At 40.4% G+C, this 16,915-nt stretch overlaps 1 protein-coding gene across 1 annotated transcript in view; it reads right to left on the bottom strand.

The window, feature by feature from the left end:
* BMPR1B (bone morphogenetic protein receptor type 1B) overlaps window positions 1–16,530 on the bottom strand; it is a 76,653-nt gene extending 60,123 nt beyond the window's left edge. The window contains exon 1 of the mRNA XM_051617620.1: window positions 16,442–16,530. The gene's annotated coding sequence lies outside the window, so the exon portion shown is untranslated. The remainder of the gene's footprint in view (window positions 1–16,441) is intronic.
* Window positions 16,531–16,915: the final 385 nt, after the last annotated feature.

Consider the following 16,915-nt stretch of genomic DNA (forward strand, 5'->3'; position numbering starts at 1 on the left):
GGATCAGTTATAGTAATAGTCTTGCTGACAATCTCAAATCCAGACTGTTGTCACCAAAGTGAAGAAAAAGAGAAAAGCAGCAGCTGAAGGAATGATAAGGAACTCAGGCAGACTGTGTTTGAAAAGACACTGAAGCTTTGGCAGTACTGAGAGTACAGTATTTTGCTCTGTCTTAACTCTGGAGACTCAGAATATGCAGCAAGCTCTAGGCTAAATTAAAACATATTTTTGTATCACACTGAACCTGACTCTGCAGTATGTTTCTTTGGTCATGATAGCTTCATTTCAGAGGAACAAAGCAGCATTAAAAATAGCTCTGTGACTCATTCCGTGTTTCCTAATCTCCTCTGAGATTGTTTTTTAATGAAGGCAAGAAAACATCTTTTTTCAAGTAAAATCATCCATATCACATTTTTCTCCAGACCTTTTAATTGTTTAATGCAATTCCCCTTGGAAGATGTTCCATTTAATCTATATACCCTGTTTTTCCCAAAAGATTAATCAATATTTTGAAAAGTAAAGTTACTTATTTTATAAATGGTCTTGAATTTTCAAGTGAGTCAAACTGAATTGTAACAAACATACCGTTTCCCGTGTTTTCCCCCATTCAACATATGCTGTATCTTTGCAAATGGTACCTTCTGCTAGTTGGGGTTTTGGTTGACAGAGCAATAAAATTTTGCTTTCCAAAGCTCATTCTGTACACACTGCTGGAGAAGTCTGCGTTTTGCACAGAATTGCCACATATGCGCATGCAACTGAACTATTAACGTACAGGGAAAGGTAGAAAGCAGTCTTTTCAGTGTAGAGTGAAAGAAGATAATAAATAGTCAAACCAAAAAGGGCCATGCACAAGAAAGGGGATGAAGAGTGTGATGAGTCAACTCTGCTGGACTGAAGCTGCCAGGAAATACAATTTCAAAAAAGGGAGGAAAAATACTATTTCAAATATTTCCCTCATGTCTCTTCTCTGGGGGTTTACGGAAACAGATACCAAGTGTTTGCAGCAGTGCATAAATGTGTTGAATTTCTTTAAGGTCTGCGTCCACTGAGTTTCAGGGAAAGTTTTCAAAAAGGCAGCTCCAGACGCATCGCTGTAGAGCGATATACTGCAAAGATGCAGCTTTCAGCTGCATCTTCTGGGAAGCACATGCAGGTGTTTTAAAGGAATGCTTCACCTGAAACCTGTCTTTGGATTATTATAGCTTTGGAGACCCTCTGAAAAGAGAGACCTGACAAGGGCGCTGAGCTTTGTTTAGAGAACTTAATCCTCATTCTCCGAGCTGCTGACAGGAAAAGGCCATGTTTTGCTTAAGGAAAAAATTTCTTTCTTAGAATCAAGGAATGAAAGTGGTAGAAAAGAGCAAACACCCTCCCCGAACAGCAGAGTTAAGACACCTCACAGCTGTCTGTTAACAGCAGCAGAGTTTTTCTATTCTACATTATATATCAAAATAAAAATAATTAAAAGAAAATCTCTGCCAGGTGGCATTAGGCGTTATAGGGATACAAAACCCATTCAAATAATAACCTGATCCTGTAAGATACTGAGTCCCTCCCTCCTGTCCAAGTGAAGGGTGCAGAGGGTGCTACGGAGGTAACCCGAGCAGTGAATACGACTCCAAAGCCCACAAAGCATAAGCTATTCCAATGCTATACTGAGCATAATTTGAAACATTTCCAAAATGAGAAAAACCCACTATTAATTTAAACTGAAATTCAGAGCCTGGATGCACACATTGCCATGAGCTTTGATTTCCATTATTCCTACAATACTGATAGCGCGAATCCAAAGAAAAAAAAAGTTTATTTTTTCCCTTGAAGGCCCATATTCTTACCAGTGGCACACAGACTAGAGATTTCCAAACATATTTCAATATTACAGACTTGTAGTAAATACAATTTGAAGCACTGTAGTTCATTTCATGAGGCAGGTCTATTATCCTTTTATTAAAAAAAAGCACAATAAAACAAGACTTTACCCACAAGCGGAAGAGTTTGTACTAAGTGTGTTTTTGTTGCTGTTCCTTCAAAAACCCAACCTAGCTTGACCAAGTACTAAACCAGTAACCCCCCTCTAGACTGTACTAACTCAGACCCCAGGGACCTGAAGAGTTGCATTTCCTGAAAACATCACTTTCAAATGGAATACGCCAACTCAGCAGGGCTTTTCCAGCAGCCTCATTTCTTTACCTGCCCAAGGCTAGAGCAGGTTGTGCAACAGCACAGCAGATGATGCATTGCTATCCATCCCAATACTTGGAAACATAGGCAGATCTGACAAGGAGCCAGAATGGGTGCCGAAAACAGATCAAGGTCCGTGGAAAAAGCTTTCTGCAAGGCCCTGACAAAATGTCCTGTCCCTTCCAAGTGTTAGACCCATGGAGATTTGTAGCCTATTATTTGTGCTACTTACTCTGTTCACTCAAGAGAAAAGTTTTGTGCAGTGGATATGCATGGTCATCATGCTGCACCATGCTTTGGCACTATGGGTGTGTGCTCTATGTGGTGGGACTTCTGTTCTCCATTTGCTTTTTTCATGTTCGAAAAATTGCCAAAAAAACCACAGTATGTTAAAGAAGCACTTAAAAAATCATCAACTTGAGAGATGGTTGAAATACTGTTACTTTTGCAGGTTTGTTTAATAAGGGTTACTTATTGTTGCCTATAAAATTATTTTTCAATTTCTGTCAGAAACTTAAAGTGTAGGTACGGTAAATAATCAGGAGTAAAAAAACTTACTAAAAAGGGAAAAAGGAACGATCTCTGAGCAATGCAGCTACATGTTTTGCCATGATCTATTTCTCCCAGCACTATCTGGGTGTGAAGCCAGCGAAAACATCTAAGCCACTCTTTTCTCAGGTGATTCCCAGTTCTTTGCTTCACTTTTCCATGTGCTTAAACTGAAAATCTAGCACCTAATCAGCGAGCACGCTGAGCACTCACAAGTACCACTGATGTCAAGAAGGCCGTGCTTTATCTTGAGTAGGCACATGTCAAAGGATTGAACCCAAGGTGCATCAAACGAAGCATTTGGTAGAACAACAGCATTATTTCACAAGTGGATTTAGCCAATGTCAGAACATATTTTCATTGAAAAAGACAGACCAATGAAATATTGTTTTTTCTTTAGTTTTGGTGGGGTTATTTCGCAGTCTAATCAGTGATCTGCTCCACCATTCAGCTGCCTAAGAATCAGGAACAAGTGGAGAGGAGGATCAACAGCAAGGAGGTATACACTGCTGCTTGCATGTTAAGTTGAACTGCTTTTACCCAAATGTGAAAACACAGCCTGGGTGTCATCATCTAGCCTGAACTGTCCTCTGCCTCAGTGTTCCATCTGCAAAGTGGAGGGACAGATCTCTCTTTGTCTAACTAAAAGGATCCGTGAAACTAAATTGAAGCTAGTGAACATTCAGACACTGTAATGATGGATGACCAAGGAAAAAACCTAAGGAAGTGAATAATTATGGCCTTAGCGGGGTTTGAAAAGCATGCAGTAAATAAGGTGATGGTCACACATTGAACAATGCCACTAAAATAAAATATTGAATAGGGACTCATTAAGCAAGTGCTGTCCATCCTTTGGACTGAAGAAAGCAGGGGTCCAATGGAAAAGCTAATCTGTTATGCAATTAAAAGATTGGGTGGACTGTTCAGTGGATAAGGAACTGGCTAGATGGTCACATCCAGAGGGTAGTGGTCAACAGCTCTAAGTCCAGATGGAAAACGGTGACAAGCGGTGTCCCTCAGGGGTCAGTGCTGGACCCAGTGTTGTTTAATATCTTCATTAACGATATTGACGGTGGCATTGAGAGCACCCTCAGCAAGTTTGCTGATGACACCAAGCAGGGTGGTGCCGTCGGTATGCCAGAGGGACAGGATGCCATCCAGAGGGACCTGGACAAGCTAGAGAAGTGGGCCCAGGTGAACCTCATGAGGTTCAACAAGGCCAAGTGCAAGGTCCTGCACCTGGGCTGAGGTAACCCAAAAGATGAATACAGGCTGGGGGAGGTCACACTTGAGAGCAGCACTGTGGAAAGGGACCTGGGAGTACTAGTGGATCAAAAGCTGGACACGAGCCACCAATGTGCAGTTGCAGCCCAGAAGGCCAACTGCATCCTGGGCTGTATCAAAAGAAGTGTGGCCAGCAGATCAAGAAAGGTGGTTCTGCCCCTCTACTCTGCCCTAGTGACACCTCACCTAGAATACTGTGTCTAGCTCTGGTGCCCCCGGCACAAGAAAGATGCGGACCTGTTGGAATGTGTCCAGAGAAGGGCCACAAAAATGATCTGAGGGCTGGAGCACTCTCTTATGAGGACAGGCTGAGGGAGTTGGGGTTGTTCAGTCTGAAAAAGGGACAGCTCTGAGGGGACCTCATAGTGGCCTTCCAGTACCTGAAGGGGGCCTACAGGAAAGCTGGGGAGGGTCTTTTTACAGGGGCTTGCAGTGAGAGGACAAGGGGCAATGGTTTTAAGCTGAAAGAAGAGAGATTTAGGTTAGATCAGGCGTAAATTCTTCAGTGTAAGGGTGGTGAGACACTGGAACAGGCTGCCCAGAGATGTTGTGGGGGCTCCATCCCTGGAGGTGTTCAAGGGCAGGTTGGATGGGGCTCTGAGCAGCCTGTTGTAGTGGAAGGTGTCCCTGTCCATGCAGGGGAGTTGGACTTGATGAACTTTAAGGTCCCTTCCAACTCCAAAAATTCTGTGATTCTGTGACTGCATAGTAATGCATGCGCAGAGGTCAAACAAAAGTTGCATGTGCAACATAAATACAGACATTTTGAATCCAACACTAGTAAGGGTATTTTCACCTGGTTTTGTGCTTAAGTAGTGTGGCTTGCTCTGAATATAAAACTTATCAGGCAGTATTTACAGATTTTTCATCATTTTAGATCTATAAATTGTCTTTCTGAATGTCACGTTGCTGTCCTTAAAATGTACTAAAGCCTAGGCGCATTAAGTGCTGGTTAAATTATTTGGTCCAGATTAGGCAGGAGATCAGATTAACAGATTCAGTTTGGAGAACTGATGCTGTATGGACCATTCCTGCACCACATCCTTCTTACGGTTCTCGTGATGAGGTCAAAACACGGTTGCATTCACTCCCCGAGTGAAGATTCCATCAGTTAGACAGGCAAGTGAAAGAATGACAAAACTCTGCCATTGTACAAGGGACATTTATTTACTGTCCTTTTAGATTAAACTGCCCTGAGAAAAACAATGGGTCCACAACATGAAACTAGCTTGTAGTCTTAAGTGCACCGCCATAGGACCACTCAGATTTTGAAAGCCATTTGGTCCAAAGCATATGGAATAGCAACAGTCTGTTGATGTTTATATGTATATATCTACAAATATTTTTATGGCCTTTGTCACGAGTAGAGACAGCTGCTCCCAATTAATGTGTCTCATAAACAGCTCTGTGGAGTCAGACTACATTATTATTTCCATTTTGCAGGAGAGAAGATGAAAAAAAGAGAGCAGACTAGGTTCACAAAGGTATCTTTGTGCCTAACTCCCACTGAAATCAGCTGAACTTGGTTCAACCACAGAACTTCTGCACATCTAGGTGGGATTATACTACAAAGCTGCAAAATGAACTTAAGACTTTTAACTCTCACTCTGGTTTTACATCTTTAAAAGGTCATATGTGAACTGAACACAAAATTGCCTATTCAGAAAATTGAGCCGGATTATTTCTTTCAGTGAAGTCCTCTTTTCTGTTACTACAAAGACAAGGGGGGGTAGTGAGAAAGGCATTTTTTTAATAGCAAATGGTTGCAACGGTGGGTCGAATGGCTCTTTTTAATGCTTATGACTTATTTTTTCTCTAGTATTGTACACATACTAGAATAAATAGTATGCACATAAACACTGAAAATATAAAAATCATGAATGCTCTCACACAATTAAGAAAAACTTGTTTGTTTCAGAAACAAACTTATTTCTAACAAAAATTGTTGTTTCAGAAGCACAATTCTATATACATCTCTTATATCTATATATAGATACACAACAATATAATAAAGATTTACAACACCACTTTTAGCTAGCTCCACAAAATCCTTTTGACATCAGAAGTACACAACAAACTTAACCAGAGGATCAAAACTCATCTCTAGGTCTGCAAGTCTGAGTATGGAAGGTGTTTGCCCACTAGCAGAAACACATAGTTTGGAGAGAAGTGAAGGCAGTACAACATCATGGGAATTTTTTCATCAGATTTCATTTTCTCTATTTGCTGACAGCTTGCCATCACATCCATGGCAGGGCTGCAGCCCTTCTCTGACGTTACACCCACCTAACAGCTGCCCACCAAAAGCATGAAAGTGCTTCCCAGAAGCAACAATGTGATCTTAGCACTGGGACATGAAAACATACAGGTAGAAGCACTTTTTCCTAGCAGGTGGTGGTGCCCAGAGCTGTAAAGCTACAGATTACATTCCCTACTTGTTTTCTCAATGTGCAGAGGACTCTGCAAACGTCACTTGCAGAACTCAGATTAAAAAATAAAACTTCTTAACGTATTAAAAGCAAATTGGTTTAGAGATCAAATTTAATTTTATTTGCTTTACATCAGCTAGGCCTATATTTATTTCTCTCTGTTATCTAAAAGAAACAAACTGTTTGTTACAAAAGGAAGGATATACCACTAAGCTGATTTTACCACAATTTTGGTGGTGGGATGCTAGCTTGGTGCACAAAACTTTTTCAGGGGAAATACATTTGGTAGCCCCTTCCCTGGAGATGAAAGAAACTTTATTACAAAAGCTATTTTTTAATATAAATGCCTGCCCAGGCACTTTACGTGTTTCCATAACTTAGAAGCACTCCATTTTATTTGTTTATGAGATTTAGTTTGTTTTTCCTTGATGGTATTATTTTGTTATTAAACAAAACACAGGCATGACTCAAGTGTATGTCCACAGAACTAGAAAGAGGCTAGGGCTTTCCCCCCACTCTCCCCTCCCAAGAAGAATTTCTGAGTGATTTATGGAAGTGTAACATTATTATGTATTTAAAGATTAAATACCAAAGTACAATGGCAGTAGATACTCGAGACCAAATTTTCGTCAGGTTGCACAAAGCATAGCATTTCCCCCTGTCCCAGAGAAAAGTCAGCTTAAGACAAGTATTAAAAAAATCCTCAAAAACCAAACCACCATACAGTACTGTTGATCACCATCCACAATACTGTCAGCTATCACTGAGTGCAACTAAAGATATTGGATCAATCCCAAACTTTTTGGATAACACCATTTTAAAGGAAATTGACCAGTAAAACTATCCAAAACAAAACAAAAATCAAACTATACTTCCATGCCTGGGTTTGCATGGAGACAGCAATCTAAGATAAATGCAAATTTATCTACATTTAATACAGCCACTACCAACGAGGAACCACTGCACATACCAGCATCTCTATTTCATACAGAACAATTCCATGCCCAAATTTTCCCATGCGAACAAGCCTCTCCCTACACAGTTCAATCCTCACTGTCCAGCTAAAACACCTACTGCAACTGTGCCATCCCTATTTGCAGTAAGAAACATCTCTACATTTCCTTTATTGCAGCTATAGATGGAATTTTTCCTGTCTCCTTCACTTTTTTTAAGGGGAAGAGATGTTAACAACAACGTATTTGGACCGAACGTGGTTTAAAATTTTACAAAAGCCGCAACTACTGCACACAATTTTTTAACCTTAATTCTTTTTACTGATGCCTTCTGTTATATATTTGTTTTCCAAGTCATAAGGCAACAAAAGTAATAAATAAAGTACAAATACAGGCAGCTACTAACAACTGAACTGGTAAGAGAACATGCTGAAACCTACACTTAACAAATAACAGAGTTTATGAGATGTTCCAGCTCTTTGAAAACTGATCTGAAAGAATACTCCCGAAGCCCAAATTTATTTGCAAAATTGAAAGCAGCAATGACAGATTCAGAAGCCAGCAATGTTATTTCTTCATCTGTAGCTGTATTTTCAGCTGGTGACTTCTCACAGTCAGCTAAAATTCATTCAACAAACTCTACTCAGTGGCCCTTATTCAAATAGAATATACTTAATGACCAAAATAAAATGCTGAGTTTTCATTTGTTACTCAGTTACAACAGAAAAAAGATTAGTATATTGCCATTTTGATCTAATCAATATGTATTCAGATTTAAGAAGAAAAACATTGTTTGGTTCAGCTGAAAGAACAAACCAGAGCAAGTCCCAAGAGACCACCAGACTGGCCTGTGATGGAGGGACCCACCTAACCCACCCACCAAAATGGCACCTTTTCATCAAACTGATGCAAGATACTTCTACCTTGTACAAAGATGCTGCATAACTTATGCTGAGACATCCTAGTTGGTAAGAGCTTCAAGTATTACACAGTGAGCAGCATCTATCTGGGCAGAAGGAACCAAGCTCAGTTAAAGGTAACACTGAGGAAAAAGAGCACATGCTTGTGCTTGCTTTACATTTCTAATAAGACAGACTTGCCAAAAGGAGATAAAGCTGATTTACACACTGTCAAAATAAGTTCTGTTCTGAGAAGCGTGGAAAATTTTTTAATCTCAATTCCTTACATGGCATATTTAATTAATCATTAACTTATTAAAGACATATATTGCTTGATCACTATATATGTAATTATAGAATTGGATTGTGAATCACTACATAACAGTTTATGGTTTTTGTGCATTTTTTTCATTAAAGGAAAATCTAGCCATCTGTTCTAAACCTTCTTTGTACGGAAGTTGCCATGGTTAGTAACAATCATGGAAACTTCTGCACAGAGTGAACCTGCACACTAGCAAATTAGGTATTTTTAAGTTCTTTTCTGATTTAAGGCTGACTTGTAAGGATTTCCCACAGATGGGTTTTTAGTCACTTCATTTTCGTAAGTGAACACTGTGGAAAAAAAAAATAATTAAAAACAGGCATCCACACTACTCCGACTTTTTCATCTTTAAAAAAACCCCCAAAAAACAGGGTAAGGGAATGCTCTCTTATTGCTTAGGCTGACCAGACACAAAACAGCACCTTCCATCAAAAACCTCAGACAACACCTAACCCAGGTAAAGGAAGAAACTAAGCCCATTTTTTTCTGAAGCTGTGTCACTTATAGTAAATTTCCCAGTGCTACTGCACAGTCACCAAGACATTCTGTGGTTGGCAAGAAAGAGAAATTTGCTAGAAACCTCTTGTAAATGAAACCCAGCTGCCTAAGCACAATCCCAGATGTCTCCTGCACTGTGTGGCTTTGATAGATTAAATTGAGCATAAGAAAGAGATGAAATATTTATGAAAATTAAATTTGCAGGATGCATGTCAGTAAGCTTGAAAAACACTTTTTCAAACGAAGACAGGAAACCACATTTTTCACCCAACCGGGTTAGATTATGTTATAGCAGTGGTATTCATGGAGCTCCAGAGATGCTTATGTTTCCTGCAGACTGCTTAGCTTTTATTCAAACCACTCATTCCAGAAACAGCGACCGCAAATACTGCCTCTGACACCACTGTATCAAATGTTTATAAACACACTCAAATGAAATATTATGTTTTACTACTTATCCACCAAAAGTTTAGTATTTCGAAGACTGGGAAAAAGCTCAAATCACATATAGTGCTCTGTGTAACGATTTCGTGCCCTGGACACCGAATACTGCTTGAATGAATGAAATCCCCCTGTTCCACATTCAAGGGAATACCATCAGATATTTAAGCAAATGTGTCCAGCTCTGGAGCCCTCAACACAGGAGGGACATGGAACTGTTGGAACGAGTCCAGAGAAGGGTCACAAAAATGACCAGAGGGCTGGAACACCTCTCCTACAAAGGCACGCTGAGGGAGCTGGGATTGTTCAGCCTGGACAGGAGAAGGCCTGCAGTAGACCTTATAGCAGCCTTACAGTACCTGAAGGGAGCCTACAGGAAAGCTGGGGAGGGACTGTTTACAAGGGCATATAGTGACAGGACAAGGGGGAATGGCCTTAAACTAGAGCAGAGTAGATTTAGATTGGATGTTAGGAAGAAGTTCTTTACAATAAGGGTGGTGAAGCACTGGAAAAGGTTGCTTAGAGAGGTGGCAGAGGCCCCATCCCTGGAGATATTCAAGGCCAGGATTGATGAGGGTCTTAGTAACCTGATCTAGTTAAAAAGGTCCCTGAACACTGCAGGGGGGGCTGGACTAGATGACCTTTAAAGGTCCCTTCCAACCACATACATGATTCTTTTAATATATTCTGAGACATCTTCAGACTATTTGTTCATCAAAACATAATACTTGTATTGGCTTCCTCAAAAGACAGTGAAAGGAAAAGTCAATGTGTTAAAAGAACAAAAGAATGCATAGATTAATATTTACAGTTAAATGAAGCCATGGAAGCACTAAATACATCGATTTTTCCATTGATAAATGTCTTGCATAAAATCTCCAAACACAGCTAGCATCTCCTTCTCTCTACAGTCTAGGTCTTGCCTGTCTAGGATGATTATTAAGGCTCTGGTCAGCGCTACTACAGAACACCATCAGGTTTTCCTTTCCTACCTGTTCCTACCTTTCATCCCTCTACGGGCCATCGTCTTAGGAAGGGTGGCATTCTTTTTCAAGGGCCTCTTCTCTCTTTTGGGGGAAACCCAGAAGGATTTTTAGGGAGTTCATCTTTGTGATCATTTAGCAATCAATTACTTCCAGATCCCACCTGATGCAAATATCCTTTCAAATACAGAACTGTGACTTAATTCACAAAGTTAATAGACAAGATTTGTATTTATTCTGTTGATTAATAATAAAGGGGCTGCAGCTTTTTGTGTGGCTCACTGAATACTCTTAAAACAGAAATCAAAAAACCCTTTACTTCAGCAAAGCAGGAACACAGACTAACACCTGTTGCCCTTGTGCTCCTTGAACGCCTCCTGGGTGTGTTACAGGCCTGCTGGATCAGCCAGGACAGCAGAGCTGTCCCAAAGAAGATTGGGGGGGTTTATTTGAAGAAGCCCAGCAAGCAACATTTCCCAAACTCTTCTTCAGAAGACAAACGAATATCCTGTTTCCTTTTTCTGGGATGTTTATACACTGATTGGAGTACCTTTCACATTGCTAAGCTAGTGCAAAGGCAGATTTCAGCAGAGGAAGAGCAATACACTTTCTTAGCATGCATGTTTTGAGTTGTATTTACATGAACATGCCGTTTCTAAAGTAAGAGTCCAAAAATTATCTATGATCAGTAGCATTGCAACAGCACAGTGACTTCACAGAAAAACAGACATCATAAAAATCAGTAGCATTAGAAAGTACCTCCCCACAGTCAGTTTGCATCATAAAATAGTAAAATATAGTAGAGCTGCAAATAGAAGTCAGTAAACAGATAGAACTATCTTTGGTCTAGATAACCAAACTTATACACCAGTCCTGTTATTTTTTTAAAGGAATTAAGCCTCCACTTCTGCAAATACTCAAGGAAGACAGTCCTGTCAGTTTCAAATAGACCATTTAAGCTTAAAATCATACAGGTGTTTGAAGTAACGTCCTGAGTAAACACTCCATGGTTACTTTGGGGAACACATGAAACATCTAGTTTCAGTCCACTTAAATACTCTGCTTTCCAGTGATGAGTCTGGAACAAAAAGCATTCAAAAATCACATGAGCAAAGCATCTGACAAACCAGAAAACAAGTCAAGCCTTCAAACTCAGTATATTTGTCAAAGCCAGACAGCTAAGGACTCAACACTTGGTGGGTGATCAACTCCAGTTCAGAACAAGTGGGCGCAAAGTACACTTCACATGTCCTGAGTTGAACCATATCTTCTAGAAAAATAAGGAGGAAGGGAATAAAGGAAGGAAAGAGCCTGGTATTGCTATCTTCCCTCCAGGTATGATGCTAAAGAGATCAGATTTCAAGCATCTGTGATGCTTACCACAAGCTGCTTTTATTGCTGCTTTTATTGCTGATTAATAGTGAGAGATTAATAGCTGGGGATGCCACATAATAGCTGCAGTATAAAACCCTTGCACACACAGTCATAGTTATGCATTTAACAGCTGGGTTCATACTTTCAGTGGATTTTGCCATATGGTAACCAGGATCACCTTACACTTACAGAATTATTAGTTTAAATGAGTGCCGTACAACTACACCACATAGCTACCTCTAAAGTAACGCAGCCCAAAGGTTATTTATCCTCCTATTTCCCAAATCATCCTTCAGCTTTCAACCAGCCAAACAATGTCAAGTCCTATCTCCTAATTCCCAGAATTTTTAGCTCAAAGGCTCTGAGTGTTAAAATGCATCGAAGAACAGCAAGCATGAGAGGCGGAAGGCAGAGGCCTGGCCCTTTGCCAGACAACAACTACACCAGCAGGTGAACATGATTTTTTTTCGATTAAACCAAAGTACACTATTGCCTGCTAAATCCCTTGAGCAGTGAACTGTAAGACAAGTAATTATACCAAAGAATTTTGCTGCATCAGGTTTATATATTCACCAGATTGTGATGATAATTAACAATTGTGTCTACTCAAAGTCCCCGCGGCTTTGGATCTGTTAATTGTAAAGGCTGGTATGTTGCTCCACAGCATGAAGCTGAAGTACACCAACAGAGAGCACCATAGGCATAAGCATTACACTCCCCCTCTAAGATACAGCTGGCTCCTGCCCAGTTTTCTCATAATTTCTCCCCCATATTTTTCACAAACACCATGCTCTCATTCAGAAATACATCTCCCTGATTTCCACGTACCAGTTTAGGACAAGCTTGTGACATGGTCGGTGCCTTTTGGAAAGATGCTCATTGTGGATCCCCTTGGAATGCCACCAACAGTAGTGTAGGAAGATAGAAAAATATGCCGAATCAATATCCTGCCTCTATCCCATATGGGTAAGATGAGCAGGAAAAGATCCATTTGTTTGCAAAGCTCCATTTTCACAGTAAGTTAAGGCTCTCATTTCATTCCACATATAGCTCTGATACAGCCGGATGCAAGGGATTTGGGCCAAAACTACACTTTTGCCCCAAGACTCAACCTCTTATGCAATTTTTTAAATTTTATTTCATTACTTAAGATTAATTTTTATTTTACTATCGATAGAGAAGAGTTTCCCCAAAACAACAGAAGAGATGTTTTGGCAAGAAGAGCTTTTATCACCTGTTTCCTTTACAGTACAACCCTCTAGTCTGCATCATCAAGCTCAACTAAGCATTTTTTCAAAATGTCCAGTTAAATTAGCTGTTGGCCTATGCTATTTATGCTTCAGTTTTCAAACGATGGTTACCTTTATTGACTTTGCTTTTTAACATTTCCTTCAGAAAGAAATCTCCTTATGTCTGAATTCCAGTACGGAAAATTACCCTTGAAGAGTTTGCGATGCAAGTTAGAAACAGAAAATAGTGCTCAATCCAAAAGCCTGACCACAAGATCTGAAGTTTGGTCTGACTGAACTGCTCTGTCTTCCTTCCTTATACTTCGATTTCAAGTTTAGAAAAAAGAAGACTAAATTCAGCCAAAAATACCCCAAACAACAGATACAGATGAGCGATAGGCAACATAAGTTTGTTGAGAACAAGCCCTGTTGAAAGTACTTAAACTCCCTCTAGAACAAAGTGTAGGCCATGTGGAGATAAGAAAAGCAAGACTGCACATGAACTGGAAGACAGGTATAGTATTAAAAAATGTTCTTAAGAAGTTGGAAAAATGATTGGGAGAAGCTAGAGTGCTGTTCAGCTGACATAATACAACACACAGCTGGTACAACACAATGAAAACACTCATGTAATTCACTGTGAAGAATATATTGAGACTGAAAAATGCACAGCAGAGGTTAGCAAGAGTAACTGGAGACACTCAAGACTAGACAAATAGAACTGGGCTTGAACTGGAGCAAAAACAACCAGAGTACACTTAAGACTAATTTTTCTAGAGGTGAGAATAGGGAAGCACTGGAAATGATTGCCTGGAAACCTGTGGTCTCCTCATCACTGAAGAGAAGTCAAATATTCGTAATGAATATTGTATGCACGTCAGAGAAACTGACTAAACTCTTGGCACTGCCTTCCTGCCCTATATCCAGTACAAATGTGCCATTAAATTAATAATATATTTTACATTAGTAATGATGTGGAGCCATCAGAACCTCCCATATGTATAGGCAAAAGACAGACTTCACAGGCTAATAATTCATGTCTCTGGTCTAATCATCCAGCAAGGAAGCAGAAGCTTTGAAGAGAAAGAATAGAAGCATCTACTAAGCAACTTCAAGATAGAATGAATACAGCTTTAGAAAACCTTGCTCTCAGCTGGAGGTATGGACTGAATCACTTAAAAGAACTCTTCATTTGATTTTAAGCTCTCTTTTCATAATGACTTCTGGCCTTGAAACTGCCTAGAGCACTGTGACCCTGACCTATAACCCACAGGGTAGCAGGAAGCAAAGTGTTAGTCATGTAACTTAAAAGAAATAAGTACATAAAGAATATAATAACACAATGCATAGAGCTTTACAAGTTTTTCTTTCCAAGGATTTAGCTTCTAAAATTATCCTAAAATACCCAGCTTAAATTGCTATCACTTTCTCTCTAACTGCTCAGCAATCCTGGGCTGGATTCCATCTCGTGTTCAGTATTTTGGAAGAGGAGGACATGGATCTGGTGAGAGCACGCGTAGGAACCTGCACAGGCAGTCCCTGGCAAAAATTCCCATTACAAGCCTCTCACCCTCTGAGCAGTGCTCAAGAAATACACAGTCCTCAGAAGGGAAAATATCCTGTGCTGAACAAGCCACTAGTTACATTTTTTAAAAGTTTGTACAAGAGATCAAAAATCAATAAAAGGTTTGACTCCCAAGGGCCAGGAAGTTGGGAATATATTTCAAATACAAACTGTGAACTCATGAGCAGCTGGGTTTCAAATTATGCTACTGGGAATCTCCTACTGACACTTGCAGTTACACCATTGGTAAGACAAAATGTCTGAGGATCTTATCTCTTGGCATACATTCTGCATGCTCATCTTTGTGCCCGGAATTATGCAAACAGGAAAAGATCTTGGTGTCTTCTGGACAGGAGAAGTTTCCTGTGCACGTTTTTCAGCAACCTGCTGCCTTTCTTCTACAGATCTGCCTAATGCCCTTGCAGATGCTCATAAGTCAGAATACATCTGATTTCCTTGAAGGTCACTGCATCAAGCAAGATTCTCAATGTCTTTAGCAGCACATTATTTTGGCATGAATAACTCCGAGGTTAATCTAAGAACCCCCTTGTTTTTCAAGGGATCACACACAAAAATGTGTCAAAGCTCTTACACATCAAATTTTTAAAAGGGAAAAGAGAAACAAGACTCAGAAACATTTATGACTCCTGGTTTCAGAAGCATTGATGCAACCCTAGCTGCACTCTCTACTTTGGCAGCAGAGGATGCTGGCAGAATACCGAGGGTCCCAGCAAAAATATCCACAGCTGATCAGTCAGGTGTGACCGCAATAACTAGGTTTTCAAAATCACCTAGAGGTTGTAAGATCTGCTCATCCCATGCAAAGTTGTGCAGCATGCTCGCTGCTATGCCTCACATACAACTTCTGCAGTCAACTCAAACACTAGATAGAAAACATCAACCAATGAGTGCAAGCTTGAATCTGAACTGTGTATGCAGTTATATGTACACCAGATTCCTGCAGCTCAAGTACTGCTCTGAAACCTGCTCTGCAACTAACGTGCTCTACCCAAGCCCAGCTGCTTCACTGGACATCCCACCGCATGAAAGCTTGTAGGACAAACAGACTACCTGAGTGGTGCTGCTGTTTCTTCTGCTCCTTAGCTTTATCAAGTCTTATTAGGAAGCCAGCATAAAACCCTCTCAAGCATCAGAAAAACTCATGGTTGATGCTGAAGGGCTATAGGTGAGGTCACAGAAAGTTTATCTGTTTAGCTAAAGAAACTGACTAATTTAGGGAGAGAAAGGAAAACCTTCTTGGCTGAGTATGCTCTCTTTTCAGATGAAATACTCAGCTTGCTAGTTGCTTCATGACGAAAGCATCCAAACCAAAACATCAAGAGTTTTTCATTATTTATCACTTTTTAAAAGACACTAAGCTTAACTGAAAAATGTCTCTTCAACGACAGCAATTTTACAGTTCCTCCAAAGAATGTCAGTACGTGGATGAAGCACACTACTGTGAGCACACGTACAAACTCACAAAAATACGCCATCTCATTTACTACATCCTGAACTTGTTTTCAAATTAATTATTCCAAGTAGGTTTCAAACTCATTAATACACGTTCCTTACTTTCAGTCTCTGTGAAGGATAACGCTGCTATGATTCTGCTGTCAATCAAAATTCCACCTTCTTACAATCTCTGTTCACTGCTAATTACTGCCCCCTTTTCTTATTAGCTATGTCAAATTTTTGCTTCTTGATGGGTAAATACAGCATTTTCACTTACAATTACAGTGTGATGCTTTCCTTTTAAAACCGAGGCATGAACATGTTCAGTCTTCCTATGAAACCAGCACAATGTCTCTTACTCCACGGTTACTATTTTAAAAACCCTCACTGTTAAAAGGGATAAACAGATAAAAGTTACAAAACGCGTAAGCCTAAAACGCCCAAGATTTCTGAAGGTGGATTTAATTCAACGCAGATGCTTTGAGAGTTTTTTCTTTCGGTGCAAGAAGTCTCAAGTTGTGCTATCACAAAGCAAACAGCCCCGGGAGCCGCTCTTTATTGGCCTCCTCCGCAGCCCCCCTCATCACGCTGGCTGTTTCTTCAAGCCGTGCGCCTCAGGAGCATCACCCGCACCGTCCCTCCGAGCAGCCCCACAGGGTCACAATGACAGTCCCGAGCCGAAACCCGTCCCCCCTCGCCCCGTCCGCGGACACCTTCCCAAAGCCGGCTGCCCCCTGCCCGCCCCCCCCTC

The sequence above is a fragment of the Apus apus genome, chromosome 4, assembly GCF_020740795.1.
Source record: "Apus apus isolate bApuApu2 chromosome 4, bApuApu2.pri.cur, whole genome shotgun sequence".
NCBI classification, from domain to species: domain Eukaryota; kingdom Metazoa; phylum Chordata; class Aves; order Apodiformes; family Apodidae; genus Apus; species Apus apus.